The sequence below is a fragment of the Engraulis encrasicolus genome, unplaced genomic scaffold (genome assembly GCF_034702125.1).
Source record: "Engraulis encrasicolus isolate BLACKSEA-1 unplaced genomic scaffold, IST_EnEncr_1.0 scaffold_184_np1212, whole genome shotgun sequence".
NCBI lineage: Eukaryota > Metazoa > Chordata > Actinopteri > Clupeiformes > Engraulidae > Engraulis > Engraulis encrasicolus.
The window spans coordinates 610-18,725 of record NW_026945395.1 but is presented as its reverse complement, the minus strand read 5'-3'; positions in this window follow the sequence as shown (position 1 = coordinate 18,725).

The following is an 18,116-nucleotide window of genomic DNA, read 5'->3' as shown; positions in this document are numbered from 1 at the left end:
TCGGCGTCTCGATTCAGACCTCCCACTGATGACACAGATTGGGCAACCCTCGCCCATCCCCTCTTTTTGTTTTCGGCTGTCACCCCCATGTTGTCAAATTTCCACAATAATAGCTTTTTTCTTATGGAAACTTCTTCCACTAACACCTCCAATTCCTGCTTCGAGAAATTCCTCGACCTCTTCGCCTCCATCTTTAACAATTGTCGTTATTGACGTTAGTCTCGCGAACGTTTTTTCCCCCCAACAAGAACGTTCGTTAAGAAGTTCTTCAGTCATAAATGTAAGAATTTCGTAAGAAATGCCTAGTTCTTACGAAAATATTGAGGAATATCACTCAAAGTGGCTTAATGTCTAAAATAACGAACCACCACTTCAAGATAAATCTTTGGAACTTCTTAGTTTTTGTCTTAAGAATCTTCCTAAGATTAATCTTAAGAAAACTTTTGTGAATCTGGCCACTGAACTGTCATGCATCACAGTTGTTAAGCTGTTATGGGCTCTCATATTCTCACCTGGGTATCGATAGGCATAACCAGCACCATGGTAAGCTAACTTGCATAGCCTATGTTTTGAGCCCTGTCTCAAACTTGCTAGACGAAATCACACGACGCGATGGCTACAGTTATCTTCAAAGCTACCACATCAATGTGTCACATTAACGTTTGGCGTTTATATCCTGAGTAGCCTAACAAAATAACGTCCATCAGCTGCTAATCAAAACAATCCTGACGTGACTCATAGTTAACTTTGCTAGCGGTGTTTCTTCATTAATTACGTCAGAAATTCAAAATCCTACCCTGATACAGGTTAGCCTACAACCTTACTGAAAAGTTAAAGTGGACATGAAACACTAGACAAAGTTGGCCTCATTAGAAATATTGAGTCTTAGTCTATCCATTCGAGTTGCCTTAATAGTGTCAGTGACACTGGTTAAAATATAATAAGTTTGAGAAAGATACATTTTTGCAACTGTGTAGCGCCATCATGTTCCACGGCAGAACGTTACATCACTGGGTGTGTTGCCTTGGAAATTCTACAGTAGCCTACATCGGAGACGGACACAACGACATTCAGAGATTTTGTTGTATTGCACCTGGCTGCAAGAATACATTTTACCGTTTTACCGCGAGTAAGAGCAAGGCAGTTCATTTCCATCACCTGCCCTTGAAGCGCAAAACGGTCCTCCACCGTTTGTTGGCCGCGCTAAAGAGGAAAAACCCTCCTGTCAACACATATGCCAGTTTCTGCATTGACCATTTTTTGGATGAAGATTACATAGAGGAAAAGATATTTGATCCATTAGGGCGTCCAGAGACTAGGTCCACCAACAGGCTTAAATTGGACGCAACCCTCTCTGTGTTCAATTTTACAACGTATGGCAACGTAACTTTGGTTGCGCTGCGCCTGAAAAGACGACAACGGCGCACTCATCTAGTAGAACAACTTCAGGACAGTATGATAGTATGAAAGACAGACTAAATGCAAAATTACTCACCAAGGGTAATAAAAAAACATTGTGCAATTCCATGTTAGCTTTGAAAACTTGCAACTGAACAACTGTGGTGGGCGACAGCTGTAAACAGGTTGTTTATTTACTTGGGGTGGGTTAAGATTAAATATCTGGCGATCGCTACCTCCATCTACAACTACACCATGTCAGCTAGTGGGCATGTCAGATACATTAAACTTCCAACCTTTCTTTAAAATTTTAGGCCACAGGCTTGGGTGCAGTTCTTAAATAGTTTTTTGGCTTTCAGTGGTATAGTACCCAACCCAACAAATCCATTATATAATGTAGCCTATATTTAGTACACTTAATGTCTTGTTGCATTACACCAAATAGCAAACCCGACCCTTTTTAACCAGTCATTTACCCTCAATATTCATCATCATTATAGGATAGCTTATTTCCCATTCAAGTATCAAAGTCTGACATATAAAGAAAAGTATAACTACAACTTCACAAAGGAAGAATTAAACATTTAGATTATTTTACTACTGAATAAAACAATGCACACTGCTAAAATAGATCTACAAATTACACAGTATATCACCTTAGTATAAAATTAACACAAGCAAACAAATGCCTTTGAACTGCAAACATATTCTTTATTTCCGTAGGTCAGGCATACATCCATTAATTTTGAGGTAGACGGCGAAAGTACTACTGAGTGTGACATTCTGCAAGAATATCAATTAGGCCTACCTAAACCATGAGTGTAGGCACACAGACAGATGAAGTGCAGCAGTACAGTAAAGGCACAATGACAGGCAACATTGACAGCTGGATTAGCCATGACCATCCTCACAACAAGCCAGTGCGGGACTTAACACCCTTGCCAGCACCAAAGCCTGCCGCCTGCTTAAAGGTCCACTCTAATAGAAAACTATAAGTTTACATGGTTTCAAACGTGTTTTCATGTGTCCAGAAACAGAACTCTAATGTACAGAAGTTTTTTTGTTCAGTAGTAAGGACTGTTTGTAAACATTGTTTTAACCGTTTTTCAACACTCTTAGTCCCGCCCCCCCAAAACAAAAACGAGCCGGAATTGATGTCAAAAGATGAAAAATCACGTCTCAATCCACGCACTTGTGTCAGCCAAAATATCTGCACTTATTTGCCGTTAAGCTGAGGGTGGGAAGTGCACTGCATCTTGTGGTATCGTAGGTAGCAGGTAAGTAAGTAACATCAGCACGCAGGCATGACAGACACGGACTGTACTGTACACGTTTATTCCAACTCCTCGAATTCATTTACAGCAGTTCTATTTATAGATGCGCGGTGGCGCCATCTGCAGGTAGGATAAAGGTAAGTGCAAGACACAACATTTTCCCCTTTTCTTTTAAGAAACAACTTCCTTTACGACTGTGACCTCGGTTCCCTTAGCAGGGACCAGATCTAACACATGGGACGTGACGTATGCACGGATCCAATCGAAGCACTTTCTACTCACGCCGAATGGCTGAGAGGCTGTCAGTCATCCCCTGGGCCCGCCCTTAGGGCATAAATAGCTGGGTATGACGCAGCCTCGGCCTCTTTCAATACTGAGCATTATGCCCAGCAAGGCACTGTAATCGCAACGCAGTGTTAGATCTGGTCCCTGCTAAGGGAACCGAGGTCACAGTCGTGACCCAGACGTTCCCTATCGCAGTGGACTGCGATCTAACACATGGGACCGTATCCCATCACGCGTGAATTACAGTGGAGGCCTAAGCACCCACCTTATGGGCTTATTATTAATAGGGGTAAATGCAGGGATAATATGTGGTGATTAAGCACATTAGAGACCAACATGTTATGCATTTGTTACACTTCCAAAAAGGGTTGTAAATCTGGGTAATCACAGGTTCACTGCTCCCAGAACACCCTGCAGAAAACTAGGCTCACTCACATCTAACATGTAATAACGAATGAATGTGTGATGAGAATTCCAACTGGCTGCTCTGCATATCTCTTCTATGGAGACACCCTTCAGTAGGGCCCAAGAAGAAGAGACTCCTCGAGTCGAATGAGCGCGCAGTCCCTCTGGAGCTTCCAGAGACTGGCTGCTGTAAGCCAGCTCAATGGTTTCCACTATCCAGCGTGAAAGGCTTGGTTTTGACAGTGGCCTACCCTTAGCCTGAGTGCCAAAACACACAAATAACTGATCAGACTGCCTGAAAGACCTGGTGCGCTCCACATAGCAACGCAGAGCCCGCACCGGGCACAGTTTGTTCAACTGCTCCTCCTCTGCTGATGCAAAGGGAGGAGGTGAGAAACTGACTAACTCAATGACTTGATTACGGAAGGGAGTAGATACTACCTTGGGCGTGTATGCGGCATTTGGACGCATAATGACCTTATCACCTGCTCCGGAGAACTGCATACAAGTCGAGCTCACTGAGAGAGCTTGAATATCACCTATGCGTTTTGCTGACACCAGGGCCAGCAAGAAAGCCGTCTTTAGGGAAACAAGCTTCATGTCCACCTCACTCAGGGGCTCAAAGGGAGGCCCAGTAAGAGCACGTAACACTACTAACAGATCCCATGAGGGCACCAGCTGTTTGTGAGGGGCCCTGAGCCGTCTCACCCCAGCCATAAATCGTGACACCAGAGGGTGGTTACCAGGTGTTGCACCACCTATGCCCACATGACAAGCAGAGATAGCTGCCACATACACCTTTAGTGTAGAGGCAGCCTTACCATCATCAAACATGTGCTGCAAAAAATCTAATATGACACCTACAGCACAGTTGATGGGGTCATGACCCCGTGAGATACACCACTGCTCGAATAAACGCCATTTCAGCGTATAGAGAGAGCGAGTTGATGGAGCCCTAGCACTCTGAATAGTATTGACTACTGCCTCAGATAGTCCTGATGCTAACAGCCTTCCCCTTTCAGGTGCCAGGCCCTGAGCTGCCACAGCTCCGGCCGGGGGTGCCATATGGATCCTCCCGCCTGTGACAGCAGGTCCCTCCGTGAGGGCAACTCCCACGGCGGCTGTACTGACATCCTGTTCAACTCTGCGACCCATGGCCGGTTCGGCCACAGGGGGGCTATTAACAACAGTTCTCTCCTCTCCTCCATGACTCTGCTCAGCACCTGAGGAATTAGAGGCACTGGAGGAAATGCATAAAGACGTCCGCCCCGGCCACGGATGTGCCAGTGCGTCCACCCCCAGAGGTGGGTCGTCTCCCCCCAGAGAGAACCAAAGCTGACAGTGTGTGTTCTGTCTCGTGGCAAACAGGTCCACTTCGGCTTTGTAGAACCGCCGCCATACCTGATCGACCACCAGAGGATGGAGACGCCAGTCTGCTGCCTGCGGGTTGCCCCTTGAGAGTAGGTCCGCTCCACAGTTGAGGTGACCTGGAATATGAACTGCTCTGAGAGACAACAAGTGATCTGCTGCCCATAGCAGTAAACTGTTCGCCAACCGGTGTAAAGCCAGGGAGCGCACGCCCCCCTGGCGATTTATGTATGCCATGGCCGTGGTGTTGTCGGTCCTCACCAGAACATGATGGCCTTTCACCACTGACAAAAAATACCGTAGGGCTAGAAACACTGTCTGCAGCTCCAACACATTTATATGAGCTTTGGCCTGGGCTGCAGACCAACGACCGTTCGCCGATCTCCCGTTGCAGACTGCCCCCCAACCAGTTGTAGACGCGTCGGTCGTAATCACCACTCGGTGCGTCACTATGCCTAGAGACGCCCCCGCACTGAGAAATTGGGAGGATCTCCATATTGTGAGGGCCTTCCTGCACTTTGAATTCACTACTATTTTGCGGTATTTGTCTTTGGAGGGGTTGAGCTTCAGAGACAGGTACCACATTTGAAAAGGCCGCATGCGCAGTAGCCCCATTGGCAGGGAGACTGCTGCTGCTGCCATCATTCCCAGCAGCCTCTGGCAGAGGTGAGATGACACCCATTGGCCTATTCTGAATTGGGCCACACAGGTCTTGATTGCGGCTACTCTCTCTCCTGAGAGAGGTGAGCTGTCATAGTCACAGAATTCAGTGTCATGCCTAGGAACTGTGAAGTCTGACTTGGTTTGAGAACACACTTCTTCCTGTTTATCACAAATCCCAACTGGCCTAGGTGTGCCTGCACAAGACTGGCCTGCTGTGCAGCTAACTCTTGCGAGTGACAACAAAGAAGGCAGTCGTCTAGAAAGTTGAACAAGCGCACCCCCTGCTGGCGTAATGGTGCGACTGCCGCTTCCAGACACTTTGTGAACAGAAAAGGGGATAGGGCTAGACCGAATGGGAGACGCGAAAACTGATATGCTTTCCCTCTGAATGCAAATCTGAGAAATTTCCGATGCCTTGGCACCACCTTTATGTGAAAATATGCATCCTTCAGGTCTATGGTTACAAACCAGTCGTTTGGTTTCACAAATTGAAGGAGCTGGCGGTTGGTCAGCATCCTGAATTTTCTTTTCATGAGTGATTTGTTCAGCCTCCTTAAATCTAAGATTGGCCGAAATCCCCCGCCTTTTTTCGGGACAAGAAAATACCGGCTGTACAAGCCTGCGCTTACTTCCCCTTGTGGCACCATCTCTATTGCCTTTTTCAACAACAAGGAGTCTATTTCCTCCTGTAGGAAAGGGACCTGACCCTCCGGAACTATTGTTTGAATCACCCCGCTGAATTTTGGTGGGGGGCGAGCAAACTGAATTGTGTAGCCCACTGAGACAGTCTTCAAAACCCAGGGTGATGCCTGTGCGCATTTGCGCCAATTTTCCACGCATGCCTCTAGGCATGGCATGGAGTCTTTTAATTGGTCGGGGACGCTCCCGCTCATCGCCAAACCTTTTAATCTTTGATCTAGACTCAATTGGTCGGGGTTTTCCCCGCTCATGGTCAATTTGTCTATATTCGGCTTTATTTTTCCCGCACCGTCTAAGGAGGGGGTCAAGCTCTGAGGGCAGCTTGTCACACTGTTTAGGTAAACATGGGTGAGAGAATGCTGTTTTAATATTGGATGCAGAGAGGGGGACAAAACATTTTCTGTTCGTGTGTGTAGTGCTTGTGGAAACTGGCACAACGTGCTTGACATGAGCGGTGCATGTGAGCAACGGGCAGTCCTTCTTCGCTGAGGGGAAAACTCCTCCTCCCCCCTCTCTCTTCAGGACGTGATCCTCAGGTCCGCGTCCTGTTCGCACCACCATGGCGGGCAGTAGTCTGGCGCGGGACGAACGGCGCTCTCTGCTGCTGCTGCTGCTGGGGTGCTGGCTGTGGGTCCTGTGGCTGAGGCTGGGGCGGCGGCCTACACGGGTGTCGCTGCCATCCTCTCCTTGCCGGCATCTTAGCTGGAAGAGCTGGAGAACGGGATCCACTCCCCCGCTTCATGCCAGGAGCTGGAGCTGGTCCACCCGGGGGGCCCCGGGGTTCACCTCTGCTGCGTGGCATCCAGGCCATGAAAGCCTCCCGGCTTTTCTGCTCCACCTCAAATTTAGCAGTCATTGTCCCCACAGCATCACCAAACACTCCTTCAGCACTCACCGGGGCATCTAGGAGTGGGGCCTTCTCCCGTTCCGACAGCTGTGCCAGGGACAGCCACAGAGAACGCTGTGTCTGCTACTGCCGCCCCCATAGCACGGCCCACTGCCTGAGATGAACAGCGCGTGAGGCGGAGAGACAGGTCAGTCGCCCTGCGCAGTTCCACCACCAACTCACTCTCAGCATCCAGCGTATTAGACAGCTCCGTGAGTAGCTTGGCCTGATATCTCTGCAGCAACGCCGCTGTGTTGATGGAGCATGCTGCTTGTCCAGCCGCCAGGTAGGACTTTTCAGCGAGAGTGGCCTGGAGTCTGGCCACTGGAGACGGCAGGAGAGGTTTGCGGCCCAGGCGCAATGCAGGTGAAGAGGGCGACAAGTAACTCGCCACCGTATCCTCCACCGGTGGGAAGGAGAGATATCCACACTCCTTGGCCTGGTCCATATGCATGTAGGCAGCAAAGCCTGGGACTGGGGCACGGGCCGAATAGGGGTTGCTCCAGGTCTTGACTAGCTCCCTGTGCACTTCTGGAAAAAACGGGATTGGGCAGGGCGCCGGTGTTTGGGGCCCGGCGTAGTATTCCCCATCCAGCAACGACATCTCTGTGCTGGGGGGGGTGGGGAGAGGGAGGCCGAGTTTGCTAGCTGCCCTGGTAGCCACCTCGTGCAGCTGCAGACCCAGTGTCCTCGAACCTACCGGGGGAGAGGATGCCCGGGACTCTTCGACCACCTCCTCCTCATATTCACCATAATACCCCTCTGCATCACTGAAGTCCTCTGGCTGTTCCTCCGACTCCTGCCCAAATACCAGCTCTGGCAGGGGCTGGTCGTGGAAGCCACGCGGTAACTCCACCGCCTCGTGGTGCGACCTCACTCTTGCATGTGGGGCTGGTGCAGCTAGCTCCCCTGCTGCCTCGTGGCGTGAACTCCCGCCAGATGGCAAGGTGGGAGCTTGGTTGGCTGTGGCGGGCTCGCGACAGTCATGCCCCTCCATATCGTGATCTGTGCTGCCTTCGGCTGTGGGAATCTCCTCAGCCTGGGCAGCAGCTTCTCTCGCCTCTCTGCGAGTCCAGTAAGCCGAGCGCTTAGTGATTTTAGCGAGTGTCAGTTCAGCACAGAATTCGCAGGTAGAACCGCCCGACAGCGCTGCCTCGGCGTGCTCTCTGCCGAGACAGACAATGCAAAATCGGTGCCGGTCCCCTTTGTCCCTGCTGTGCGGGCACTCCGGGTACAGCAGCCTCGACATCCTAGACACACCAGAGAAACAGTTAACACTCACAATCGGCCCGAATTCTAAAGAAAACTACAGAGTGAATGCTCCAGTTAGCTAATGTAGCAACCACTAGCAAGCAGAGCTAACAGAAGTAGCACACTTGCAAGCTAGAAGCTAATAGCCAAATACAAGAAACAAAAATCAACTCGTGGCACCCAAAGCCTGTGACCAGAGAAAATCCACTCACCGGCTTGAAAGAGTTGAAGCACACGGTTGAAAACTCGAATCTGAGATAAAGTCGTAGTTGCTTGACGGATCACTTCTATCGAAGTATTGAAAGAGGCCGAGGCTGCGTCATACCCAGCTATTTATGCCCTAAGGGCGGGCCCAGGGGATGACTGACAGCCTCTCAGCCATTCGGCGTGAGTAGAAAGTGCTTCGATTGGATCCGTGCATACGTCACGTCCCATGTGTTAGATCGCAGTCCACTGCGATAGGGAACTAGGTAACAGTTAACTGATAAAGATTAAAGAACCATATGGATTAGGCAAGAAAACATTGCATCTTATCACATGTATGGATTAGTCACTGTAAGAAAATAATGTACCATTACTGGATACCTGTAGGATTAAGGAACATAGAAACCATGAAATTCATTACATGTCACTGTAGGAATTAAGTACCATATTAAATTCTAAATTTATGAATTAAGTAATTGTATTGGGAAAATACCTGGAACTTGGTAAGTCTCATTAGTTAGGCATTGCATTTATCAAGTAGTATCATTTCACAGTAAAGTATCAACACATTTCAAAATAATCAGGTAAGTATCACATTTCAACATTAAAACACTGTTTTGATTTCGCAACTGTCTTTGGATGTTTTTTTTTTCTCTCTCTCTCTTAAGTTCTCCTTCACCTCACAAAGTCTGCAAGCTAGGCTGGTGGTGGGTTTCTAACCCCGAGGTTCTGACTCGGACCTGGGTCTGGTGTTTGTAGCTCTGTGCACTCAGGTAGGGCAGTTGTCCATACCGTTCAGGTCATTGCCCTCTCTGGTGCAAACCAGAGCTTGCGTTGGGAACAGCCATCTGAATGACTTGTGAGTGTGGTGCAGTGTAGTGTGAAGTGTTGAGCCTAGCGCGCATTTTCCTTTGCCGCAGCAGCTCGAATGGTGTAGCTCTTGTAGCGCCGTGTGGCGTGGCTCTGTAGGTGTGCAGGAATTCTGTCGCAGCTTGTTTCCAGGGCTTGTGTAGTCCGTCTGCAGTCTGTAGGCATTCCTTCAGCCCTCGGTTGAATCTCTCGATGGACCCGTTGTAGACACTGGAGCGTACATGTTTGATGTCCCTCTCTCTCAGGAAGTTGTTAAACTCACAAGATGTGAGCTGGCAGCTGTCATTGGAGACCAGGCAGATAGGGTTCCATTCACGACTGAAGACTGTTGCCAGGAATCGTGTAATCACCTCTGTTGTGACTGAGGAGGTGAGTGCTACTTGTGGCCACTTACTGTAGGTGTCGGTGAGGGTGGTGGCATAGCGACAGTCCCATGGGGCATGTTCAAAGGGGCCTGTGATGGCAATGGCCACCTTTTCCCATGGTCCAGCAGGTAACTCCGCTGGTAGTCCACGGGCCAGGTGAGATGTCGGTACCACTCAGAGGGGCAAAGGTTGCTTATATTTTTTGAAAAGATACATGTCTGAAGTTAACATTTTTGTATGATAACCCTTCTGGAAGTACAGCCAAATTAGGGTTATCAGCCGTTAAAGTAACACCCCCCCATCAAAAATAAAGGTTTTTAAGATGGGTGCCTGTCTTTCTACTGGCCCTTGTTTAAGACATATAGGGATGGTTAATTTTGTTATGTGTGGTATCGTTGCGAAGGGGAGACTCAGAGCTTTCATCCGACACCTTTTGAGAACATTTTGGTTAAGTATAGCCCTCCCTGCAGCTCTTCAAACATTTACGCAGAAACATGTTTTACCATTTTCGCCGATATCATCTCTTGTCTTTTCATACTGTGGCATCAGGGAGCATCAGAAAGACCTATTTTAAACTCTAGTATATTGTCTTGAGTATCAGGAATCTGAAAATGTATTCTTTCACTATGTTATCCCATGTTTAGGGGGTGATTTTCAGTTTTGTATGAGGCATGGTATTTTTTTCAAAACACAGTTTTGCCATTTTCTCATAAAGTTCAGGAAGCAATACCTCTAGGTGCATTTTGCAGTTGGTTGTCATAGCTTGTTGCATACCATATTAAAACTTGGAGTGGGTAGTATATTCAGATATTATCATATTTGGTGTTTGTTTGCAGAGCAATGTTAACTAGGCAAATCATTTTCCATAACCAGTACCAATGATATAGTTTCTCAGTGATTTCATTGTGTCATATGGTGTCTGAATCCTGACTATTTGTCCTAAAATCTATGTTGTTATGCGCCCAGAGGTTATATACCAGAAATATATTTGATAATGTCCCCTTTGATATTAGTCTTGCAACTGAAATCATAGCAATTGTGTGAAAAACACAACATAAACTCATCCCTTAACTTGTCCCTTTTTAGTAGGCATTTGAAAGTGAAAGCCCAACTAGTTAACTCCTACACCCATTCACATTGTGACACAGCACTCCACAACACACTACACACTGTGCACACGACACACAACAAAATTGCATTTATGCCTCACCCGTGCAAGGGGGCAGCCCCCAAAGGGCATCCGAAAGGGAGCAGTGCAGCGGGACGGTACCATAACTGGGGTGCCTCAGTCATGGAAGAGGATGGTGGAGAGCACTGGTTAATTAATCCCCCCACTAACCTGGCAGGTCCTGAGTGCAGTTGCACACTTGCAGGAGGAGAGAAGTGCTGCACACTCTCGAGTTAAATAAGCAAGATTTTAATGTGACAACGTTGTCACATTAAAAACTTGTTTATTTAACTCGAGAGTTTGCGGCACTTCTCTCCTCCTGGAGGCCTTGGTCGTATCACATGTATCATAAATTACAGCAACATTTAAAAACCCTCCGCAAGAACACTTGATTTGAGGTGAAGATCATGAAGAGGTTTGCAAAGGAAGAGTGGGGTACAATGTCATCAGAGCTTTGCAAAGATAGCACGAGTTCTGAACTTCATACTACTGCAACAACTACTACACCATGCCACCGATGAAGCAACATGCATACATGTACTGTATTCACATGTGTTGGTGTACCAACTGAGCAACTGCAGCTCACTTTCCAGGTATACACTGAGACCGATCCCTAGACCCAAGCAGCAGTACTGAACAATGGAGTAGAGTGAAGTAGAGTAGAGTACTGTATGGTACGGTAGTGTATAGTTCAGTAGAGTACAGTGCATTACAATAGGAGACCATGCTGAGCATTGAACTCTATGAACCTGGTAGTCACTGTAGATGTAATGGGTTTGTTATTGCCCTGCTACTCTACATGTGCTAATGTCACAATAACACAGAACCTCATATCCCACTGAGTAGTACTCCCTGCAGATGCACTGTACATGTAGAGAGTAGGACCAACTGTGGCATTCACACAGTTACATAACAGCCATGTTATACATACTGTAACAGCACATGGGGCAGTTGTGGCGTAGTGGTTCAGGAGATGGACATCAGATCAGAGGGTTGCAGGTTGAAATCCCACCTGTATACTGACTTATGCATAAAACTGTAAACTGTATACTACATACCACGTTAGAAAGAAAAAATGCATACACAAAGAAGATGTACACTTACCTGCTACTTAGGTACACCTTGCTGGGCTGGTACTTGGCTGGGTACTGGGCTGTAGCCTACCCCTTTTGCCATAAGAAGCCATTTAACTGCCTGCAACAATGTTCAAGTAGACTGGGGCATTGTAATGATGCTTGATTGGTACAAAGGGGCCCAACGTGTGCCAAGAAAACATCCCCTGCTGAAATTATATTTTTGTCTTCTGAATGGTCAGTATACAGTCCTCACCAGTTGTATTTGGGTGCACAATGACAATGAGCTTTTTGCACTTTTCTGATGGTATTGTCCCTCACTCTTCCTTTGCAATATGTTCAACTTCTTCATGATCGTCAAGTGTTATATCACAGAGAGTTTTTACATTTTGCTATGAATCATGACACCTCTGATACAGTCTAGGTCTCCAATACCAGATGCAACAAAGCCCTGCTGCCTGTTCAAACCACTACCCAAGACCGAAGTTGGCCTTTAGGTTTGTAGATGATAGACCTGCTGGTTTTCCTGCAAGAGGGCCTGTCTGGGAACACCCGATGTGTCATTATTGACTAACCAAAACCACTAAATGAAGAGCATCTCAAAAGGACTAGGCATGGACCGTTGCTAGATAGGGCACCAGGCTGCCGCCTCTCTCTCTCTCTCTCTCTCTCTCTCTCTCTCTCTCTCTCTCTCTCTCTCTCTCTCTCTCGCCAATCCTTTCCTGTCACAAAATGAGCCATAAAAGACCAAAAAAAGTGGCCTAGGCCTCTAGAGGACATCTAATTGAAAGTAACAAAGAACTATTTAATTTTTAATTAAATATTTTAAGTTCAGTACTTTTTTGAACTACTTTACCTTTACTTGAGCAGATTTTGGATGAGTACATCATTTTTACTTACCCCTCGAGAAAGATTTAAGAAATATAGGCCTACGCTCACTTAAGTACAACTTCAACTCTTTTCCCATCTCTGCTGCTAAGCACATGTAAAATGAAGATACATGAAGATCTGACATGTAGTAACCAAACATTTTTAAGTCATATTTAACATGACACAATATGTCTACAAAAGTTGACACGATATGTTTAAAGGCCTATTGTATTTCTCACACATTTGCTATGATTTCGGTTGGAAGACTAATATCAAATGGGCCATTATCACATATGTTGCAGATGTTGTATATAACCTCTTAATGTATTGCATCACAACACTGATATTAGGACAAGTAGTCAGGATTCACGTATCATAACACAATGGAATCGCTGAGAAACTGTATCATTGATGCTGGTTGGTAAGGAAAATGCTTTACCTGCGTTGCTAGGCAAATAGGTACAGCAAATATATCATAATATCCCATACACTGTTAACTCCAAGCTTAAATATGGTGTCTCATGAGCTATGATAACCAATTGCAGAATGGCCTAGAAGCGTTGCCAGTTTACCACTACATGGAACTGATAGAGTAGTGTGGGGTGATGTACAATGCGGTGTAAAAAAGAAAAGTGGAGTGGAGTCAGATATATTATGGTTACCACTCAAATTCATCTTCAAGGTTGAAACGTCTTGAGGTATTTTGGACATATAATTAGGTTTCAGTCATAACAACAAACTAGCAACCGTTGCTATGCAAATAGGTTACTATGCAAATAGGTACACCAAATACATGGTCATATCTGTATACTATACAATCCAAACTTTCATATGATATACAGGGCCGCTGACAGCCTTGGCTGGGCCCGGGACAAAGACATCTGAAAGGACCCCAAATTCAATACATACAATGTAATGAGGATCCAATTCTGGGCCCCGTCTCTCCCTGGGCCTGGGACAAGACATCCCTTTGTTCATCCCCCCCCCCCCCCCCCCCCCTGTCGGCTTCCCTGATGATATATAACAAGCTATGATAACCAACTGCAGAATGTCTTCAAAAAGGCCTTGCCTCTTGACTATATGAGACATTAGCACACAAAAAAACTGCAACAAAAAAGTGGCATGCCTGATACAAGACTGAAAATTACCCCCTAAAAATGGGATAACATGGTGAAAGGATACATTTTCAGATTCCTGATACTCGAGACAGTATTGTAGAGTTTAAAATAGGTCTCTCTGATGCTCTCTGATGCCACAGTATGAAAAGACAAGAGATGATATCGGCGAAAATGGAAAAAAATGTGTCTGAGTAAATGTTTGAAGAGCTGCAGGGAGGGCTATACTTAACCAAAATGTTCTCGAAAGGTGTCGGATGAAAGCTCAGAGTCTCCCCTTCGCAACGATACCACACATAACAAAATTAACCATCCCTATATGTCTTAAACAAGGGCCAGTAGAAAGACAGGCACCCATCTTAAAAACCTTAATTTTTGATGGGGGGGTGTTACTTTAACGGCTGATAACCCTAACTTGGCTGTATTTCCAGAAGGGTTATCATACAAAAATGTTAACTTCAGACATGTATCTTTTCAAAAAATATAAGCAACCTTTGCGCCTCTGAGTGGTACCGACATCTCACCTGGCCCGTGGGCTAGTGGGACCAATGGGCCGTGGGAACATAGAGCTGACCCCAATTGCAGGCTCATGCCGGGATCTGGTGGCTGGAAACCATCGCAAACTATCAGAAGGAAACAATACTGGGGAATTGATCGGTTGATGGTCGGGGTTAGGTTGGCAAACCATCGGAAGGTAACTGCAGGGAATTGCTCGGCAAAGCGGCGCATTGCTGATGGTTGGGGTTAGGTTGGCAAACCATTGGCTAACTGTGTCTGGGACATTCATCAGTTGATGGTCTGTGTTAAGTTGGCAAAGCATCGGGAGAGAACTGCAGGGAATTGCTTGGCAAAAGGTTACGTTGCCGATGGTTGGGGTTAAGGTTGGCAAACCATTGGTAAACCATCGGAGGAGAACAGCAGGGAATTGATGTCGGGGTTAAGTTGGCAAACCATGACAGGAAACCATCTTTCCTGCCGCTATTTTGCAGATCTAAAACCAACCTAATTGGCATGACGATTATGAGGCAAAAAAAGCCTGATGTCGCCGCCCAATAGCCGACATCGACACGAGGCTGTGTGCTGTCTGGGGTTGTTCTGTTCTTCTATCTTGGTTAGGTGTGTTGATTGCACATATGGCATTCTTATTCGCTTTTAAAAACTTTCGTCAGTGGCAATGTAACAATAGACCATTATATTTTCACAATTGATAGCTTTGATCATTTGAAATTGTGAAAGTGAGCATTGTACCTTCTCACTTATCATTTATGATCAGAGCTCTTTATATTTATATTTTGCCTTATTGCATTCATTCAGATGCACAGTAGTGTGTGTGTGTGTGTGTGTGTGTGTAGTCAATTGACTCCAATCTGGCTTAAATTCATTTTTTAATACTCTGTGAAGGTCTAAAATTTTGCCCATGATGGTCTAAAAAAGTCTAAAATTGCACTTGTTAAAACCTGCAGACACCCTGTGTCATAGACATACAGTGAGGAGAATAAGTATTTGATCCCTTGCTGATTTTGTTGGTTTGTTTGCCCACTAATAAAGACATGATCAGTCTTTAATGTTAATAATAATATGTATTCTAATATGGAGAGACAGAATATCAAAAAGAAAATCCAGAAATTAACTCTGAAGAATATATAATAATTTATTTATATTTAATTGAGGGAAATAAGTATTTGATCCTCTGCCAACCATTAAGAGTTCTGATCCCGCAGATCAAATGGCACTTCCAATCAACTTGTTATCTGAATTGAACACACCTGTTAATAGTAACCTGCACAAAAAAGACACATTGAATCACTGCAGATATCAGTCCATAGATCATCAGTCTAATCAATTCGATAACTAAACTCGCCAAACATGGGACAGACCAAAAGCTGTTACAAAGGGATGTCAGGGACAAGATTTTAGAAACTCATACAAGGCTTTGTTGAACATGGGCTCTTGTGGATAGTTAAAGAGCAAAACTGTTGGTGCATTTCTTCCCCAATTTTAGGACATACAAAAATGATAATGCAAATCATTCAATCTGAGCCGCCTGTCTCTGGTTCCATACAAAGATTTGACCTTGTGGAATTTAATAACCAGAAAAAATGGAAGGATAAAAGCACCTCAAAAAACTGTATGGGAGGAGCTAGGAAAGTGATTCCTCAAGGCAGTTCTGGGACCCTGGAGAGCACACCACCGACCAATAAGATAAACTATTGGAAAAACACTTGATACACACATGCGGGATCTATCAAAATCTTGCAGTGCATGTACTGGTACCACGGCCTTTCAGAAGGAACCTGTTCAGGCTCACCTTGAGTGTTTTTATGCCCAATGAACCATCAATAACTGGCATTAGGATTAATGATTGGGAGGGTGCTGGAAACTCAGATGGACACCAAAATCAAACGGTTGGCATATATACACCCCACAAACTCCGATGTGTTTTGGGAGGAATGAGTAAATGGGTTCTGCCTATGATCCCAAGCTCTAACCACAACACCTTCTCCAACATCATTAACACATGACAAGTTGGTTTAACCATTATTGTTTTGAGGTTGTTTGGTCTGGACCAAGAACCCCCAAAGCGACACACTTCACATCGTAAAGAAATGGAGGAAGGAGACATACTCGTAAACAGTACAACTGCTGCATGCCAATCCTCTGTTCCCACCACCACTAGACTGAAGGTGGGTCATGGACTTGGCTCTCCCAATATGATAATAATCCATAACAATACAGCCCAAAGCAACGAAGGAGTAGCTCAGCAGAAGCATATCAAGGTCCATGATGTGGCCATAGTATCATGTTTCCAACATTAAACCCTAGTTACTAATCCTGTGAGGGGAACAGAAGAGCTCCCATTTGGCAAGCTACAGTCGATACAAACTCTTAAGTGATGTAGAGATTGATCTGGCAAAGAAAAGCTGGACAAAAAATCTGTATGCAGCATACACACGGGTTTTGCCATCCAATGGTAATTTTGTCATTCTTTGACTACGCAGGAGGTCAAATACTTATTTTCACTCAATGGGAATACAAATCAATTAAAATATATTCTTCAAAGTCATTTTCTGGATTTTCTTTTTGATATTCTGTCTCTCTATATTAGAATACATTTTATCATTAATATTATAGAATGATCATGTCCTTATTAGTGGGCGAACCAACAAAATCAGCAAGGGATCAAATACTTATTCTCCTCACTGTAAGTATAAATGTGTATGGCCTACTGCTGTTATGCTTTTGAGTAAGTTACTGGCTTGTGTCTTTTCCACTCATTCAGCAGTTAGGTTATTATGACTGCAAAAAAAATATAACGTGATTTTAAATGTAACCTTTCAGTTTTATTTGTTTTTGTTACGTAATTTTGATATCAGCAGTGCCATTTTTAAAATTTAAGACAGCCTACAGCAAGTTGCTCTCATTGCAACGCAAAAATTATATTTTAATGCATACTTTTTGTCCACTAGGGGGGAGCACTAATTCAAATAACTTCCCATTCGACCCCTGCTGTTCTCTTTGGTAGTTGCTTTTTTTGCACTCTTTAAGTGTCGTGTGACTCGTTTTTTTTTCTTGTCAATGTAGCAGCTTTTTATCTTGAAATCCATCAATAAATGCCTAAAAACCTAGAATGACAAAAATAAACGCTAAGGTAAGGTGGATTTATTTACACCCGAACGGTATAAAGAATAGCAATGTATATGTGTCAATACCGTAAACACATCACTGTCTGTGCATAATGCACAGTTTTATTGTCATTTGCACATTATCAAACACCGTGTGTCCCCTAGAGAGTTGGCTTAGCAGTGAACCCCTCGCGCAGCTGTTATATCCTGATGGGAATCTGTTTGTGTTTGCCTGCATAGGCCTACGTATTATATCCCTGTGTCATTATGTATTTTCACCCAAAACAAGGGGAAAGGTCTTTAACTGATCTGGGTGTATGACCTCAATTAAATGGTTTAAAAACTTTTTACCTTCCCCTGTTGGATACTGATCCATATTGTGAATTGATCTTGTCTAAAATCCTTGAGGTGACTTACAAACTAAAGAATTAAGTGTCACACATTTATACACTGGTAGTTCATTAATAAAAAACTAATAATATATAGATCAGTTTTAGTATAGCATTTGGTCTTGGTACTCAAAGTGCTTTACCGAGAAAAACACACACATGATTGTGCACACCCACACACACAACCCACACCACACACACACACAACAA